Source organism: Dermacentor albipictus, chromosome 10 (assembly GCF_038994185.2).
Source record: "Dermacentor albipictus isolate Rhodes 1998 colony chromosome 10, USDA_Dalb.pri_finalv2, whole genome shotgun sequence".
NCBI lineage: Eukaryota > Metazoa > Arthropoda > Arachnida > Ixodida > Ixodidae > Dermacentor > Dermacentor albipictus.
Window position 1 is genome coordinate 83001842 of NC_091830.1, and position 20465 is coordinate 83022306.

A 20465-nucleotide genomic window follows, 5' to 3' on the forward strand; every position below is an offset into this window, starting at 1 on the left:
ACATACGACAGGGACGCGATCTCCGCGGCTAGTCCAGGGAAGACGGAGGTGACATTTATTGTTTGACGACCGCCGAGATTAACTAGTACATTGAAAACGGCGCTGCTATTTACCGTGCTTTACTGCTCCTAAGTTTCTAAGTCTACTTTTGCTTTGCTTCTTAAACCTTTACAGGCACCTTATTAAGCATCGCACTTAGTGGATGGGCTTACATGTATTGTGGTAGGCAATAGAGTAACGATAGGAGCTATCAATCAGCAACGGCTAACTTATTATGACATGAAACTGTCAAAATCTGCCCTTCAGTTTTTAGTATATTGTCCTTCTATCTTTCTTGTTTATGTCTCGTTTATCTGTCCTTTACTTTGGTATTACCCACTTAAAATGTGCATTTTGATTGCCCCACTGTAGAGCCACAGAGATGTGTTTCAAGAAAATCGGCTTTTTTAGGGCATCATTACTTTGCAAAGTTGTATATATTGTAATTATATTGCAGAGTTGTATATAGTAATTATTCTTGCTTCTAGGAGTACAGATAGTCGGCCGGAGGAATGTAAAGTGGACAAGTTCTTTCCGACAGTGTTCATTTTCCTGGTGGATAAAAAATGAAACCTCGCAAACAGAAGTGACATTAACTTTCTTTGTACAGCAGGAAGAGGCATTCACGAAGATCGTTATAGTGTCGGAAAGCTCACCCATTATGCATAAGGAACTCACACCGCTGCTTCTAAGTAAGCAGAAGTGAAAGCGCTTGCAAAAAATGTTCACCATGAAAATCTTATAGCAGAAAAATATAGGTACATTTTTTATTTCATGTTATAGTGCAGTGTGGCAGTAAATATTTTTCAGAAAATATTTTTTTTGAATTCGCAACCGTGCTTTTTTTTTCGAGAGAATTTGACTTCACGGATATCATTACCACTCTGTTGATGGCAGCAGTTGTGTTACTTTGTTCACTGTTTCAGCCTTAACTCAGTCAAATCCTGAAAATAATTGGACTTGGTGATTGTGACGAATTAAACCAAACGTACTTTCCTCAACTCGACACAAACAAATTTAGCATTCAGCTAGTTGTAAGTTCGTTAGAGTCTTTGTGAGCGTTTTTCTTTATTCCTAGACCACATCCATTTTTTATGATTGGGCTAAATCTCGCTTAATGAATGTTTTATTGTATTTTCATCTGTTTCCAACTCTCTCTCTGCAAGACAGAGGCTGTTTCAGGATTGTTAAGGATGTACTTACATCACATCGGAATCAGTTTTCTAGTAGTAGAGGAAACCGAGTAAGCGTATGTCATCTCCGGGACACAATGTTCTGTGGTTGTCTTTCATCCAAGTAATACAGTTCTGTTTTATCACTATTTTTGCCTTTTGATTCGTCACATTTTAATATGTATACCATGCCTCGGTTTTGAAGCTATAAATCTAGGCACATGAGGTATTGCTTCACTTCCTAAATCTTCCTTGGAATTCAACACAAAAATTGTCTAGGGTCGTAACAGGGCAATTACTTTCTGGCGGCAGATGTCTTCGCACGAAAAAAACAAAGAGCGGAAAGGCGAACAGTGTCCCCTTGCAATTAGCGTAGGTCAACCGTAAGGCGTTATGACTTTACTGAGACATTGGAAAAATGACACAGTGCAAAAAAGGGAAGGACGCGAGAGTGACACGCAAAAAGCACTTACTTACAACAGTTTACTCATGAAGCCATGAAGGAATAAATATATAGGGTGATACAATGCGCGATATGTGAATGATCGGCCAAAAACCTCGATCATTTGCAATGCTGATAATGATAGCCACATACGTAGAGAGAATACGCAATGCTTGCCATTCAAACCATGTCGAGATACGTCATTTCCACAGATGAAAGTGCAATCTACGAAGAACTGACACACGAGCTATCAAACTTCATAATTAAATCAGCCTCAATGATTTCAGATGTCAGCTGTGAACTATGCTTAGCCAGCACTTCGTATTTTTTTCGAAGTAAGGCGTGCACCTGGGGGCGCCGCAATGAATATCGAGACGGCCCTCTACCATGTTGTACACATTATAATTGTGTTCCCTGAGACGATCGCTTAAGTACCTTCCTGTCGGTTCACGTACTCTTTTCCACAAGAGGTAGAAGTCACATACACAACGCCAGTGATGCGGTGCACTAAACCCTTCCTGTGTTTCACAGTACAATGGCCACGCCTCACACACTTGCAAAGCTTTGCTTGTTTTTGTGGAACGGAAAAAAAAACACCGCTACACCGGCGCGTTGCCCTGCCCTCTTCAGTTTGTGGGACACGTCGTGTATATTCGGAAGAACTCAAGCATTTTAGTTTTAACTGGCAGACGTGGTGCTCAATCAGCTTCACCATGCTTAATTTGCTTTAAAAAGCTGTTATGCTACAGCTGATACTAAAGCCTTCGTGTATCCGCCAGATAACAAGCGGTCAACCTAAGCGTAAAAACATTTTGCATAGAATGTGTTCCTTGTCATGACCTTCTGAGGTCAATGACAAGGAACACATTACCGATTCCTCTTGGGGAAAATTTCTAATGTGCTGACTGGAAAGAGTGAAGCGCTTTCCCGCTCCTTGGTTCGAACGTCCACCACGTATGTATACATTTGTGCTCCAAAGTGAGACAAGCCATGCACAGTCGGACATCCCGATATCCTAAACAGTTATTTTCGGGTAGCTTATGCGCCAGTTCGAACGGATGCAGGTTTTTGCTGAATACATCTGACACATTCCTGTAATCTATTCAAACGCCTCCTACGGTCATTCAATGAGGACTAAAATTCATCTGCATATCTGCACACTTTTGCAACCTTGGTCATATCATGAAAAGTTTCAATATTGTGGTCTTTATGTCCGAGGTAAATATCGCTGAGTAGATGCTCAAGACTTGAACCTATGCGAATTGCACTTCTTTCAATGTACTGTCTGTCTTACCCAGCGACAAATGTAGGTTTGAAATAAAACGACATGAATTCTAAAAACCCAGTAACCACAATTCCTGACTGGTTCTGGATTTCTCTCAATCCAAAGTTGTGTATGAGTCCTTCTACGAATATTAGCATCTCATCATGTGGGAGTGATTATTACAGTTCTTTTACACCGATAGAAAAAGCCCTCAGCCCTTGTTGTCTCTTTTTCCGTTACAATTACTCGTATAGGGCCGTCATTATTGTGAGATTTAGCCGTAAAAAGAAGTTTAAATTCAGCTTTGCTGATTTTTCGACAGATTTTGCTAGTTTGTCAAGGCCAGGTGCATTGCAAAGCCTCTTGGTTTCGGATTTTACTTTAATGAGAGAAATATTCTCTTGTGGCAAAATTGATCCACTAGCTAACATTGTCTTGGTATTAAAGCTGGCAACACAGCAACGTCACCTTCGTTTTCAGAAGGCAAACACACTAGCGATCACGCCTTCAAGAAGGAAGGTACTTGTTTAGTCGGCAAATCATTGCAAGGTTGTTTTTGTCGTAACTCGGCGTCTACACTTTCAGATACACAACTATTTCACTCGCCTTTTGCAATAGGTTGAGTAATTTGTCTGACAAGCGTGAGTAGTTCATGGTGTTTTCTGACGTTCCACTGCGAATTTCGCTACACTAATCAGAAACTGTATCACTTCCTTTAGCAGTTCCATGTCACCTACAATTTCACCAACACATCGTCGCTTGGCTGCAGCGACTCCGGAATGATGCCTCGTTAGGCGCTGAGCATCCGCTGCCAGAGGAACTCAGTCGTTCTGTCGTATAGCGTGCACAGTTCATGCCATTTCTTTTGCGCCGTCGACGGTGTCTGGAGGCATTCCAGTGGAAGGCGAAGGCTGTAAGTAAGTAATTAAATAAGTAGGTTTATTTTCCAGGTTCAACTGGAGGGTTTTCTGGCAAGAAGCTGCATGAGCAGCTTGACAATGTCCAGAAAGCCCCTACAAGCAGTAGCACACGAGTGGTGCAGAAATCAGACACACATACAATAATTACAGTCAACAGAAAACATTCATCAGTTATACATGCAGAGTGTAAAAATCTATTCCAAAAAAATTAAGACAATAAAATCGAAAATAGAAACGCTCAAATGGTCATACAAATGTTCAGAATTAAATAGAAATAATCATGCAAAATATAAAAGACATAAAATCACATTTCAACAAAATATTTCGCCACCTACGCTTTGGTATATCCTATTGTGTGTTTATATGTGTTAAGAAGATGGGGCATATTGTAAGACAACACTTGTAATTTACAGTTAGTACGAAAATGTGGTATATTATATGTATTAATAGTGCTTGTGTGTATGTTAGCATGGCGCATGGCCACAGATGCCAGAGACACGAATAAAAATCGGCAATGGATGCCGTCATAAAATAGATTTTTTGTAACAACTTAAAGTGATACAAATGGTTGACCCGGACAATATTATGTCCTTCAAAAGCATACTTGCAGGTAATTGTATTATCAATATTGGCGATTATTCGAACAATTTGCTTTTGCAGTACGAGAACCTCATTTATGTTAGTTTTGGTCATTTTGGCCATTACTATGTAGGATCCTACATATCCACACCCCGTGCCCTACGGAAGGTGTGAAGCCAGCGCACAGGAATTTCTCCTCAGGTGGAAAGATCTTAACACGAATGCTGAGTGCGGTCTTTCGCATACTGCATCCTTGTTAAGATCTTGCCACGTGAGGTGCACACTTGGCCATGACAAACTAGCAAAGACAGTAAAAAAATCAGCAACGCTAAGTTTGGACTTCCTTTTTGCCACTAAAAACTCACAAGAATGACGGCCTCTACGAGTAATTGTAAAGGAAAGAGGGACTTGGCAGGAATCTGTCGCCATATTTCTGCAGAAACAGCTGAATCTACTAACCATTGGCAACCCCTATCTGGCAAGAGACTCAGACGCTGGCATAAGGTTTTTGAAAGAAAACAAGGGTGAGAGGCCTTTTGGATCGATGTAATAGACCTGTATGATGTCCTCCCACATGATGAGACACTTTAATGGTCCGAAGGATGAAAAGACAAGTTTGGATCGATAACACTCCAGAAGGAGACAGGAATTGTGGCTAGTGGATATTTAGAATTGTCATCGTTTTGTTTTAAATGTACCTTCTCTCTCGGGTGGAAAGCCAGTACATCCAAAAAAGTGTAATTTACATAAGTCAATATCTTGCGCCTCTCAGTGATATTTACCTCGCACATAGAGACCGCATTATTCAAACTTTTGTTGATATGAGGAAGGTTTCGAAATTTCATGCGGATATTTTTATTTCTGATTTAATGTCTGGAGGAGGTGTTTGAGCAGGTTGCAGGAAACGCGTTAGAAGTACTGGGCGAAAACCTGCATCCGTTAGAGCTGATGCATGAGCTACCGAAAAATAGCTATTTAAAGTTTTTAGACGAGGTTTCGCATGTCAAGCACACATTTTGCTGGTCGTTTGAACCAAGGAGAGGAAAACCGCTTCCCGCATACAAGTAAACACATTCGAAATCAACCAAAACAAGAATTTTATTGTGTTCCTTGTCAGAGCCCTCAGAAGGACATGACTGCATTCCACGCAAAAAAGTGTTGATACCCAGGATGACCGCTTGTTGTCTGCTGGATACATAAAGTAGCATCAACTATTGCTAAAAACATTTTTAACCAAATCAAGCATGCCGAAGCTGATGGAGAACCAGGTACAGCAGTTGAAAAGAAAAGAGTTCCAGTGCTTCGGTATATACATGATGTGTCCCAGAAACTGAAGAGGGTAGGGCAACGCACTGGCGTGGAGGTGGTTTTTTTCGCTCCAGAAAAATTATGAAAGATTTTTAAGTTTGCTTCACAAGCCAGGCGTGGCTATTGTACTGTGAAACACAGGAAGGGTTTGGTGCCCTGCATCACTGGCGTGTTGTATGTGATTGTTCTTTCTTGCGGAAAAAAATTACGTGGGACCGACAGGAACGTGCTCAAGTGATCGTCTCAGGGAGCACCACGACAATCTGTACATCATGGTACTGGGCCATCTTGGTATTCATTGGTGCGACCATGGATGCGTGTCCTGCTTTCAAAAAAAGTGAAGCGCTGGCTAAACATAGTTCAAACCTGATACGTGAAATCACTCAGCGAGATTTCAGAATGAATTGTGATAGCACGTGCCTCAGTTCTCCTTCGATTGCACTTTCATCTCTGAAAATGGCGTATCTTGACATGGTTTCTGTGTGCTCTGTAGGTACGTGCGTATCATGAGCACTGCAAATGATGTTCCAATTTTTTTTGCGATCAGTGACATATTGCGCATGGAAGGACCCCATATATTTATTTCTGCATGACTTCATGTTGTAGGTCAGGGTTGTGTGCATGTCGCCTCTTGTCCTTGTCTTTTTTGCGCGGTTTCTTTTTCCAACGAATCAACAAGATCTCCACGCTTAGACTTGCCTGAGGCGGGAACATAAATCAGCAAGAATAATGGAAACTGTGGCACCTGTGTCCAGGAAAGCATCGACGCACACCCCTGGGAAAAACACCAAAAGGATATTGGACGGGTGCGCTGGAGGAATTTCAGCGCTGTTGACGTATGCGGTTCTTCCTCCAAAAACTGCATCATTTGACTTTTCCGACGATTGGTGGGGTTTAGTGAGACAGGGCGTAGCAGTGGTGACGTGAGTGGTGCCTGGCTGAATGGTAAGTGGTTCAGTCGATGCGGGTGGTGAGGTAGAGTGCAGTGGGGGCGAAGAGAAACGCTGGGTTTGGGAAGAAACTCCACTGGAAAAGTTACGTTGAAGCATTTCATACCCCCGACGCCAGTCTTGCTAGCGGTTGCGACAGAGACATGAAATACGTCCCGATAGCCGCAATAATATCACATCACACGTGACGGACGCCAATGCGGGTCGTAAACAGTACTCAGTTCTCCGGGAGCCAGTGCAGTCAGATGGACCGATGAGAGCTCAGCCGCTATTGACGGGATCTTCTGTGGAGGCGCGGTAGCAACGGACGCGCACGTTATTAGCGACACCGTTGACTTTACGTTGCCTCGAGGTGAGGCAGCAAATTGCGCGTACGTTGAGAGTGAATGAGAGACGTGGGCATGCGCGCGCGGAGTAGGTCAAGGCCGCCAGTTCATCCCTGATTTCATCACACAAGTCAGTGCCGGAAGGCGCATCTGGGGCACACCGACGGCCATGACAAGCCCATTGATTGTAATCCTTCGGGTATCATTGTTCTTATCATGAGGCGCAATTGTGGGTCCGTCGTAGAAGGATGTTCGCCAACGGCCCGCTGAAGGCGAACAGACTCAATTTCGTCAAGGAGCTGACATGTTTTCACGATGTCACCGAGTGCAGTGGGGTTCTTTAGGGCAAGGGCATTGAAGGCGACTGTTCTAATGTCTTTTATAATGTGGTGTACTTTTTCCTACTTTGGTATGGATAACTAAACACGGCGGCAGACCTCAACAACATCCTCGATGTACGATGCATAAGACTCTCCTGGCTGTTGTTGGCGAGTTTCGAGGGTTTTATTTGTCATTGTAGAACGAACCGGAGGTGTACCAAATACTTGGCGGAGCTGCTGCTTAAACGCAGCCCAGGCAGTAAACTGTAACTTGTGCTTGAAGAAACATGTCTTCGTCAAACTCATCAAGTAAACGAAGATATGGTGCAGCTTGAGGGGGGTGTCCCAACGATTAGCGGAACTCCCTCGCTCGTAGTCTTCCAGCCAGTCCTCGGCATCTTCGCCACGAAGGCAAGCGAAGGAATTCGAGTTACGCTGGTAGCGGTTTAGGATAAAGGATGTGCCTTGTGGTGTCAAAATGGTAGTGGTGAAAACGTAGGGAAGGTTGGCCTGTGACTTGATAATAGACAGTGGGCTGCCTGAAGCGGCGGCCTGAACGTACCTCGAGGGGGTAGACTGAGCGTGTAGGGGAATGAAGATCGAAAAGTCACCTGCATGACATATGACGTCTCCGTGGGAGCGACCTATATTTGGCCGGAATACTCGGCACCGAACCAGAAAACGCACACACCCGATGATGAGGGTGCCGCTGAACCGAAGATGAGGATTGATCAGCGTAGGATGATGATAATATACAGATGAGGCAGACAAGCATATTAAACGCCCACATTAAGCTGGTCCTAATTAAAGACGCTTGCATGATGGCGCCTGTCCCATGTTTTTGTCTGTCTTTCTGTTCCGTTTGAGCTTTGGCCTTCCATTCGATCGATTAAAGATAGACCAACCGACCCAAGAACTCATTTTATTAAGCTAAATTAACATTTGCGGGCAGGATAGCTGCCTGTTCTCTGCCCATTGACGTGGTAAGAATTTCATATTGTGCGTTCTTCTTATAAGAATGATATACCACCGACCAAGACAACGTACACAGGGTGCACACCCGTACTTCAGGGCAATCCTCTGCTATATCTCATGCGAAGTTCGCACACTATGAAGCCGCCACTTCTGTCTACCTACGTGAGTGAAATCAGCCCTTTTAGGCATGCTTTCAGGAGCGCTGTGGTCAAGTGCGTCCGCACTTTGTTCGGCGCCTGTCTACGGATGGCATCACCAATCGTCGGCATGCACAATTCCTTCAGTACTCTGCACCAAAGATGATCGCTATAGCGTACCATTGTTTCTGCGCCTCCTATCAACGAAGCGATCTCCGTTTCGCATTGGCTCTTTGGTGTGTCACGTCGGTATGTTCGGGTGCTTCTTTCACGGAAGGGAATCACTAATCATGCGTATGTAACAGTCTGTACCAGAAGAAATCCAAGATGCGGGACCTACGCACGTAAATATCACACACAGTTTAGTTATTTCATCATCATAATAGGTTATAAATCTACCCTAGTCCAAATGTCTCGGCCTAAATGGCTCAGTCCAGGAGGAAACTCCCACTGCACCGAGTGTGTCAGGCGTCCTTCAAGCAACCACCATGGCTTTTCATAAAGAGGCACGTTTGCCATGGTTGTCTTTTTTTGCAAACTGATGACTCTAAGTTACCCACACTAGACTGACGAAGTAAAGCTATATTATACCCATATAATGTACATTAGCGGGTAGAGGACAAGTGTAGTCTAGTGAAGTTACTGGTGTAGCATAGTCTAGCGTATTTGCCTACACTAGAGGGATAACGAAATAAAGATATGTAGTCACACTATAATCGGGACAGCTACTCAATATTCATTACAAGAAAGTGTCAATCTATGACTGCTAGACAGCCAGAGTTGAGCATATTAACTAGCGAGTCGGTGTAGTCCACATTTCTTCTTTCCGTCTTTATGTTGTGTAGAAACAATCCTGCTGTATTTCTCGCGTTTTCGTGAAGGTGGTCAAACGGGAGCGCTGGCGAAAGAAATTTCAGGAACCTATAAATGAACACGAGTTAGCGTGGCCATAGCACATACTGCTACGAAGATAGTACACACCGCTTTTTTACTGTAGCCGCATCTCATATCAGGTTATCTGCCCACCAGTAATTCTCAACCCGAGCAGAAATTTTCAACAAAGACGGATGATGGGGAATCGGAATATCTAATTATTCTCGTTCTTCTGACTGTTTGGTGGTCTCCGCTGATGGTAGAAACCAACCATGCTAGTCTTATGGGGCCTAGAACATCATTGCACAATAAAAAAATACAAAATGCCCTGATAACAGGAATGAAATATACCGATAGGAGCGGTATACGTTGTGTCAGTTGGCACTGTACTTGGCTGAGCGGCATATTTTACCCTAGATACGTCTTTGCCCTTAGCAGTTTATTAACTATAATAAGAACCATTTAGGTCGCACCACATATGCAGGTACATTCCTATGAGTCACCGGAACTGAAATAAAATGTGGCGCCACCTTACTGCCGATTATAGTTGCACGATAACAATCTTGCACGCGAACAGTTTATATAAATAGACAACAAGAGTTTTGAACAAAGGAATGATGCTTTACGAATTTTGTGAGCAGGTTTTGATGCATTGCTGTACTTGACCGTATACGAGCTGTGGTAATTTTCCTCGATCGAAACACAATATTTAGATACACTAACTTTAAATGCAAATTATTTTCGGCAGGTAATGGTGAACTGGCTTTTCAAACATCCCTGGCTCTGTCACTCATCGCCATCCTTCTCCCTCGCCATCTTAAGCAAATACAGAAACTAGTAAAAGCAAGTAAGCAGAGGCAACGTTGCACGCTCTCGCGTAATCTTAGGTGGAACTGCAAGGTCACAGACAAAATTATTAATTCGGCGAAGCTGTTGAAATGCCGCACAGTAAAGGAATTTAAACGTTTGCGACAACGAGGACATAAGGTCTCAACGTCGCTCAACTTCCGTGTGGGGTTCATGTATTATATCCGGTGCCAGATGCTGCCTGATATACCTAGTGCTTCGTACGCAATAGTTTTTATTGACATCGAGCAAACTCCACACGGCGAGTGCGAGGCGAACATTACGTTTAGTGAAGTTCTCCTACCCCGCAGGCGAAGCCTAGGAAAACTTGTCCCATCAAACTATCATCCGAGAAGTTGACACCTCTTGCAATACTCAACAGCAAGAGAACAGTGGAGATGCAGAACCATCAAAGATAGCATAGGCACAACTATAAATGCATCGCTCGTTATACGCACATAATTCTACAATTCAGTGGCAAAGTTGACGGGTATTACTTCAGTCGTGTTCGTATGTATTAGATATAGCTAACTCTAACTATAGTAACAAGAGTTACATGTGTATGCGATTTGATAGGTGATAGCGATGACTGAGGTATATCAATACTGTACAGTAATAGGTTCCCCAACGCATCTGAAAATACACATACATCAATTCGTTTTATTCACCTAAATATTGTGCAGTACAATATTTCCGATTTACAGAACGCACCTGGTTTAGGACAATGTAATTGAATACGTGACCTCTATTCATCAATAAGAAAAGTGTTTAGGTTATTTCCATCAAAGCTCACATATTTTATAATACTCCTTGATACTTCTATCGTCTACTTTGGATTCTTAAAGGAAAATGCTTTGGCGTTTGATGAACAAATAAATCTCTGAGCAGTGCCTTCCATGATGAAATTTTTGTGCTTATTTTGTGGGCTATACCTGCTCCTATATCTCTAACGCTTGATTCAGTTGAGTCTAGTATGTTTTGTTAAACTATCGAGTGTACTTATTCTCCCTCAATTTTGCCAAGTTTGTGCACCATCAAGTTTTCTATATCCTACCGATCGGACTGCAGGTTTCATCCATGGGTTTCTCGTCATTGATAATCATCTTTGCTGCTATGCAATACATCGTTCATCATGGATCAACCTGTAGAACGCGACTGCCACGTAAGAAATGGTTTTCATACTTCATGATTGCTATTTTGTGGAATATATACGTTCCTACCAATTCCTCTCCCAGTCTTACCAATCGATTTGATGGGTATGCGCCCATGAGTCAGAAAAGTCGATGCCTATTTTTTAGCTTATTGCTTTTTTTGCGCCCCTCTCCTCTTTTTCACTCCCGAATTACCTTCCCCACGCAGAGTAGCATGTCCGCGATGTCTTTGCACCGGCGAAAATATCTGCCTTTCTTAATAAGGTGCTTTCGCTCTCTCTCACCCCCTCAAACTTCAGGTACAGTTGTAAAGAATGCATTAAAGATGTGTCGCAGGCTTCATTACATGCTGCGCTGTTCACTACTCTCCAATCGAAATCACCAAACATCGCCTTTTGCTTGAGACTTTGCATGCCGAAGTCCAAAAGTGTGAGTGCATGAAGAGGTGTTTCTATTTCGGCACAATTTGTGTGCAGCCTAGTGAAAGACGTTGCATGACTTTGCAATTACAAGATGCCCGGTACAGAAAGGCAGGCTCCGTGCATGAGCCTACAGCAATGTTGGTAACCTTATGATAATGCCGCTAATTTTAGGAACATATATTATCATTAAGTAAACTTTACATTCCTCGGAACCATAGCAATTTGTAATGATTCTGCTTGTCGTTTAGTGTTTTCAATTGCTGTTGCAGCGTATCCGTTTCTGCGATGAGTAAATCACACACATACACATGTCTATACGGGGATATTTAAGGTCAGCGCCGAACTGGCTATCGAAACCAGTCAGGCTTGCAATTACCCTCGATGCAATTTCGGCATTGTCCCCGAGAAGCCGGATCACGTTTGAGAAACGACAGAATCTCAGAGAATATCAAAACTTAGTTTTTTCTTCGAAGGCCAGGCAACACAACTGCCCATGTGGAGCGAGAAAGCCTTCAATGTTTAACATCCGCAGATTATGCATACGACTATTTTGCCAATAAAGATTGGTCATTTGACGTTTTATCTGTGCAAGGAAAGCTTCATATAAACTATGTCGCGAAATTACGACCAATTCTAGCGAATATTTTGGGAGTTCTTACTCTCATTTAAATGCTGTTCAGTCCTGTAGAACAATACGCAACAAAATAGCATTTCGTACCAAAAGTGGGAGATAATTTTATGACACGTAAAAATAATCCCAATATGGCGAAGCAGACGTTTTAAGCCCTACCGAAATTCCCTAAAGAAAAACGGAAATATTTATTCTTAAGCACATCTTTCAGTTCACATAGGGGATGGATGGATGGAAAACTTTATTTGGTCCTGCAAGTAGTGATAATTAACCACTAAGCGGGCCGCTCCCACGTTGGGAGCGGAAGGGCAAGCCTCACGGCCACGTCGTGAGCCTGCTGGACAGCTCAGAATTGTTCATCCAGGTCCGGGCTGCGAAGTGCAGCCTTCCACCTGGAGGCATCCTTGATCGTCAAGTCTTCAATTATTTCGCAAGACCAGAGCGTGTGTTGGAGCGTTGCTAAAGCGCCACAATCTTGGCAATAAGGGTCTGTATACGTCTGCGGATAAAATATGTTCAGTCTCCGTGGGCAAGGATAAGTACCAGTCTGTAGTAAGCGCAATGTAAGTCCCTGTGCCCATTTTAGTTTAGGATGCGGCAAACCGTAAACTCTGCGATTAAGAAGGTAATACTTCGTGATTTCATTGTATGTGGAAGGGGAGCCTCCGTTCTCGGGGAGTACCACCACGCCGTGGCGCGGGGGAGAGTGGAGGGTAAGATCTCATGCTGCCTCATGACGGACACATTGAGATTCGGAGGGGCTCCCTCAATCATGCCAAGGTGAGCAGGGAACCAACATAAGTAGTGTTGAGAGATCTCACATCTCTAGCAACCTTAGCCACCGATCCTTCTCAAAGGCCCTAACGGCCAACATTGAACCGCTATATACAAAAGGCCTGCGCCTGTCAACCAGGGTGAGTGCAATAGCCCAATAGCGCAATCCTGTACGCATGTACTTAAAGACACATAGGGGAGACCATCTCTTTATTTAGGTACATGCGTACATCATTACCCACTGCTGCTCACGTCGCAGAGCCGTCGCTAAAACGATATTCAAAGGTAAAAAGAGGACCTTGTCTACGCGTGCACTGCATGAAATAAGTTTACCATTGTGAAAGTGTTGTCTCCGCACTTTATGCATCTTTCAGTGGCCGACATCGGGCATTCAATGTGTTGCCCATTCGTGACAGAAGTCTAAATATTTCAGCAACAAAGCTATAAGATGTAGTGCGGCGCTCCTTCTGGGCACTTGAAAGTGAAATCGTTGCATTCTCGGCCCTTATGAAAATGGATGGTACGTCTTACCTGGAAATCACCAAACCACTGAAATTGTGAAAAGCCTGAGACTTCGTACTAGCCGTCTCGAAGACAAAAGATTTCCTGACGTTTCAGTTAACATGCAAAGTTAGAATAAAGCATCGCAAAACCTAATTATGATGATACGTTTGTGTCGTGGATGGTTTTGTACGCTTTCACACGCACTAAAGGTATTCCTTCTTGAAATGTGCACTTATTAGGGCGCGAAACGCACATGCGATTAGGTGATTTATGAAAGCGTCGTACAGTCTGCTGCGCAGGAGCCTGTATGAAGGAGAAGACCCGCTAGCGATTCTGAAAGTACCAGAGATCACGAATTTTCTTCAAGCCGGTGGTGGTGGGAATTTTTGTATAAGGCAAGTTTTTCTACCTATTTGAGCAGGCAATCTACATGATAGGAAGCTATCATGCAGAAGTCCTGTAATAAGCATACTCTGATCAAAGAAGCAAGCTCTGCGTGCCCTTCCTTCGCCTTTTCCTTAGAGAGAGTAAAGAGCATGCTTAGTTTGTACAGATTCATTGTACAGACACGCTGACCAATAGACACAAAGCAGGCTCGTGACGCTTGTGGTGCGTTAGTGTTTTCGTCCGTTTTAAGAAAGTACACCATGTGTGTCAGCGAAACTATGATGAACTGAAGGCCGACCTTTACCACGCACAAGACTTGGTGCAATTTGCGTACGGATTACGCGTTCCACGCGAAATAAATGTTTGCTAACGATGCACTACTCTCACTTTTAAGCCACCAAATGAGCTTCAAAAATTTCCATCGTCGGCGTTCAAGTCATTATAGATCATTGCACGAGTTTCAGTGGCCGCGTGCCGGAATGCTTTGGAAGAATGGATGTTGCATTTGGCTTAGGGAAGAAGCAAACACCAATGCGCTGGGCCACCTGTAGACTTCGGTTCGAAGTGTTCCTACACCATTACTCAGGTACCGCAGACGAATGTGTCGAGGCTGCGCAGCTCGCCATCCACTTTCTCACCTTGCGAACACAAATGTCGAGGCGGGGATTGCTCTCTTCGACTCACCATTGTAACGAAATAACACACGTAAGTTTCAAATGCAGTCTTGATGATCCGCAGCGGACTACTCCGTCTTCCCTACTGGTACCGGATCTATGACATTTCCAACACAGCATAAAAGAAAATCCGAAGGCTACAGGTATACATTGCAGAACTTGCGAATATAAACAGTACATCTACTCAAACAGACGTTGCACGAAATCAGACAAACAACTGGAGTCCTGGCTAAGATTTCCGAAGCCTTGTAATACTTCTAGTTTACTTCAATAGTGTATTTGTTTGCGAAAAACCGCGCAGAGAGAATGCAAGCAAGAGAACGTTACAATATGTAAATTAAAAATAAGAGTTCCATATAAGAGTTCACTGAATAATGCGCGCAATAAGTAGGTGTACTCCTCTTTTCAGTAGAAGCTTTAACTTGGGTCCTCCTATCTAAACACTTGTTAAATGAGAATTCGTTTTTCTGGCCAGCCACTCCACCAAGTTTTATGAGGTTTGATGCATTTGAAGACAAGACATATCTAGTGACTGCTTGTTTTGAAACTTCGATTAAGGTTGTCAATGTTTCAATCAAAATTGGCAAAATCCTGAATTTTCAGCGAACAATACTGCAAACTTTGCAACTGCAAGTCAGCCATGAAAAACAATATAACAGTTCTGTGAATTACATCTAATGCTACACATAGGGGGGACAAAATTGATATGTTACACATGAATGTGGAAAAATTTAGTTATAATAAAATGCAACTTAGGCGGAACCTTTGTACACAACGTAATGAAATCACGTAAGATATCAATTCGCATATCAAATTTCTTGTCATTGAATGATATAATGTCATTTACAGAACCACGGTTCGTGGTCTCGATGCAGAGCTTCGAATTTGTAAACTTCGTGCTTAAATTGTTTTCAAACTGCCGAATTTTTTTTAAAATTGTTTTAGGAACCTTCCTACCCTTAGTTGAAATTCCGCTTCTAGCAGTGTATTATTTACCTTCCTCGGTCAAATGTAAAAAAATTCTTCCGAATAAGTGCATTGGTTGTCTCAGAAAAACATTTCTACATTTCACATGTATTTGAATAGGCCGCGTCTGATTTGGGCCCGAGCTAAAGCTACCTCTTAGTTACCTTCAATAATGTCCTTATTTTATGGTGCGCAAATAGCAATTGAGTTCTTTGGTGACATTAGTATGGCAGCTTTGGCTAAGTTTCCTGTGTCTTATATTGCTTTAGTAATACATGAGCAATTTGCTTTTTCAATATTCTACCGCATACTTTCCCTTATAACGTTTAAGAACGTGTCATGACCTTGATGGCCAATGCAGATAAACGTAAAAAGGCAATTTGCATCAAGAGAATATACAAAACATCACTTACTAGTTTTCAGCTCCAACTGGATGTTTCGTTGCGACTTCATAAATTTTTTTCTGAATATAAGGCGGTGACGCTATGTTACTCATTTTATAACATCGAAACTGGCAGAAGTGTGCGTGTTGTATGTTCTCCTACAGGCGGTGATTGCTAGTTTGACTAATGCTTCTATTCACACAGGCTCAAGCGTGCTCGTTGATTATGCATCATTCAAACATCAAAGTGATCATGCTTCGTCATATCGCAAAATATTCCTTCTAAATGTCCGTATTCTAGAGTGCAGCAGATCATTATCGTATTTCTTTGCCCATTTTACCTTAACTTCAAAACGAAGGCACCCGCAATTTCCTTTTCACACCAACTAAATTGCATCCATGCTTTTTAACCTAAGCGTGGTCCGTCATCTCTTGTACACCTCCCACATCTGAAAACCCTGCTTTCTTACTTTACTCACAAAGAGAACGTTCACTTCACTCTCTAAGGTGAATGAAACAATTAATATCTAGTATTTAAAATTTTTCGTTACAGCTATAGGACCGCGCCTGTTGACTGCTAAAGCTACGTTTGGTGAAGTCATGCGAAGGTGTACGAAAGAAATGCATGCATATTCAAAAACTATTCCACCACAAAAGCTACGCCAGGTACGTGCATTTCGTCAAGGTATGAAAACTCTATGATAAAGACTGCAGAAAGTCAAGCGTCATGCTCTGGACAGATCCTCTCTATTAGGCATTGATTACATTGAATGACTACGCGTTTGATAAGCTGACGCCATGTGTTTGAATATAGTTAGGCAATGAATTATTTATTTGTGTGGTTTTACGTCCCAATCCACTTGCTGATTTATGAGGCACACCGTAGTGAAGGACTCCGGAAATTTCGACCGCCTGGGGTTCTTATACGTGATACTAAATCTATGTACATGGGTGTTTTCGCATTTGGCTCCCATTGAAATGCGGCCGCCGGGGCCTGGATTCGTTCCCGCGACCTCGTGCTTAGCAGCTAAACACCGTAGCCACTGATCAAGCACGGTGGTTATAGTTTAGGAATAAAACTGTTAGATGGTAAATTTGGTAGAGATGTGCTTCCCAAATAGGTGGTTATTAAGTGCGCGAGAAATAAAAATGACATTTTTGTTATTACGAAATATCGAAAGGAATTTATTTGCTCTACTTTTCAGCCTTTTGTCACTTACACGTGGAAGCAGGAGAGTGATCAAAGCCCATGGACATGAAAAAATTTTTCAACTTCGTCAAAGTTAAAGAACCACGCCATCAAAATGTCCATAACATTATCTCTTGGACTGTGATCTTTTTTTAAAGTCCGTTATGCATTGTAGTTGCGATCAGGTGCCCTGCTTATACACAAACCGAACATTTTTATACTCGTGAAGAAGTGCAAAGTTAACAAGTGTGCACGGGCTTAGTTTAACACGAACATTGTCAATGAATGCAGGCCAGCGCCAGCGACAAATACTTCACGCAGCTGTAACTGACGGCTTCGCTGACACCCGCTAAAAGTGCTAGTAGACCACAGTCGCTGAGCGCTGTACCCCACCTCCTTATCGAGCACTCTTTTTTTACCAACACGTTTAATGTTTGTGTTAGTACGTCACGCGAAACAAAAGACGCACAGGTAAACTGACGCCTTCGCTTGCGAAGGAAACCAGAAAATGAAAGAAGGGGCCTCGCTGAGACAGACCGCGTGTTCTGCCGGCCCGCGAATTCTCGCTCCAGTGATTTAGTAATGGGCGCGGAATTAGGAATGCGGCACATTCGAGTTACCTCTACTCTGTTAGGTACGTTGCGTCAGACACACGTTGTCGCAATTTTTTGTCGCCGCTGTGCGCGCTAAATGTAGCGACTTCCTCCGCCGGACTGATTGGTCGAACGAGGAAGACCCGCAGCCATGACGGCGGCTACGTATTCGATTGGGCTGCAGCCATGCTATCGCTACAGCCGTCACGTGGCCATTTGCACGCAATTTGTTGCTTACCTGGGGGTCCATCTGGTGGCACATTTTGTCGAGATCGACAGCAAATCAATGGTGTGCGGTGGTTGGTTCAATTCGGCCGCCGTTTGATACGCCATATCCTTGCTATACTTATGGCGAAGTCGCCATCACAACTTGCGCCTTCTCTGTCGCTGGTATTTTCTATCCTTACAGAAACATAAAGCATAGCCTAATGCGTATGCGTGCGACGGTCATTTAAGCTGTGCCAAGTGTTGGCAGTCTAGCCTGTAAGCTTTCCACCATCCCGCGCTCATAAGCAGTGGAAAATGCAGCCCAGACTTAAAACATTATAGCGGCTTACAACCGGAAGATCTTACCAAAGTTCGGGCACTTGGACAACAGCACCACACTTGAAAGTGTAAACGTCGCCGCATGCAATGGCATCGACTCGTTTGCGCGCAAGTGGTTCAAGAGAGTCTAGCACGACTTCCGCGACCGCACGAAAGCTACCAGTGCGTCTTTTACGAGTTCATTCCCTACCCACCACCAGTCTGGCCACTATCTTGTTCGTGTTAGAAAGGTAAACGGTCAGTATCGCCTCACGCGATCGTCCAGGTGCGCCGATATGGCGATACCGAATGTCGGCTTTGTGAACGTAGACAGAATAGAGACCCTGGATGCGAGAACGTCACATGGAGTATCGGTCGCCATCTGATGAGGTACACGTCAACTGGACGAGTGTTCGATCAAATCCGACGAGTGTTAGTCGATGCCAGTCCTCACCAGTGCGACGTAACACTGCGGAGTACTGCCCAGCGCCATGATGTGGTCCTGTAGGATAGCTCCTGATGTCTCGACTGGTTCCTCCGGAATTCTACCTGACGCCACGTCACCCCTCAGCGCGATTCTGCCTAAATTAAACTTGTACTTCCTCGAATTAGTTTAACAGTGGCTTAACTATGTGCTACACGCGTAGCCTCTCAGAATATTTTGCATGCTACAGGCCCCAGTCACTTTGCAAGCGCGAGCACACCCTCACCATTTGGGTGCATCCTCTGCGGCAACAGTGCTTGTATAAACTGCGCGGTGGGTCCCCCGTCTCCGAGCGCCGCCATAGAGCGCCGCTGATCCGACCACCACGTTCGCGGTCCCCACGCTGAAGTCCGTAGCCTTCCGCGCAGCAGCAAACTATTTTTAACGCGATAGCGTTAAGGAGCTCGTGTCGCAGAAAAGCCGGTGTCGTCGGCGTCGGTGTCGGCGTTTGCGGCGTTGACCGTGAGCGATAAATCACGGCAGGCGCTTCATAAATAAAAAGCAAATTCCAAGATTGGCCCGGTGGGAATCGAACCAGGGTCTCCGGAGTGTGAGACGGAGACGCTACCACTCGGCCACGAGTTCGATGCTTCCAAGCGGTGCAAACGCGCCTCTAGTGAATGCGGTGTTGCCTTCGAAACGAGCCGTGGAAAGTTATACTGCGGTGTATATCGGTAATTATGAACATGTAACGTACAGAAGTCACAATTACACGAGTTGCGAAGTGCGTTTCCGCTGCATTTCTTCTGCGCTTTCCGCACACGCAGAGCCATCTTGCGGCAAACACAGAAGACCCCCTCCTCTCAATGTACGGCGCTGCCCCGACAGGAGGCGCACCGCGCGCGCATTGGGACCGCTGCCAGGCGCGTCGCGGGACTCCCTCTCCCCTGACGACGCTTCGCCGTGCTCCCGGTCCTTTCTTTAGATTACTATCTATCTCTCTGCCCGTGCCGATCGCGACGTTTGGCTGGCGTAGATCGTTTCCCCTCCGAGACACCGAGTTCTTTGGTTCGTTCCGTTCGCTCAGGCGCACGTTTCCTTGCCGCGCCGAACGCTGCGTTGCTCGACGCTCACCGCGTGATAGGTGGGCGCTAAGTCCGATGCGGGGCGCATCGTAAGTGATCGCTGTGCCGTAGCACATTGTCTTATACCCCTTGGCGGGTCGACGGGAACGCTGTCGCGTCCCACTCTTGAAGGCGAAGCTTAAGCGTCCTCCAATTTTTTGCGATTGAGGAAGGAGCTGTCGCCGGATGGCCAGCTTACCCAATTTCACCGTCTGTTGTTATGCTAAAAGTCAAGGTGTGTGTGTGTAGAAACGGTGTAAATAGTGCTCCGTTTGTCGATACTGTTACCGCTATTTCGATTATGAGCATTCGATTGAAATATCGCTAGAACACAAGGTTACATTCTCGTGGGATTGCAAAACAAGCCTTTCGTAGACTTGGAGATGAAATGTTGCGTCCTGCTGATTTTTGTTCTGCTTCAGTCGCGATTGCAGGACCGAGGTTTAGAGCCTAGTTTACTGTGTTGGTCCACGCAACTCTCGATGCTATATAGGCAAAGATCTCCTACATGAATGCGGCAGTGCACTTGACTGTAGGACTGGAGCAATTTTACTACTGAACCCGTTGC

At 44.2% G+C, this 20465-nt stretch overlaps 1 long non-coding RNA gene across 1 annotated transcript in view; it reads right to left on the reverse strand.

Annotated features, from left to right (window-relative positions):
- Nucleotides 1–20465, reverse strand: part of LOC135918609 (uncharacterized) — a 133331-nt gene that overhangs the window by 26499 nt on the left and 86367 nt on the right. The window contains exon 2 of the long non-coding RNA XR_010569708.1: nt 3655–3828. This is a non-coding gene — a long non-coding RNA (uncharacterized lncRNA). The remainder of the gene's footprint in view (nt 1–3654; nt 3829–20465) is intronic.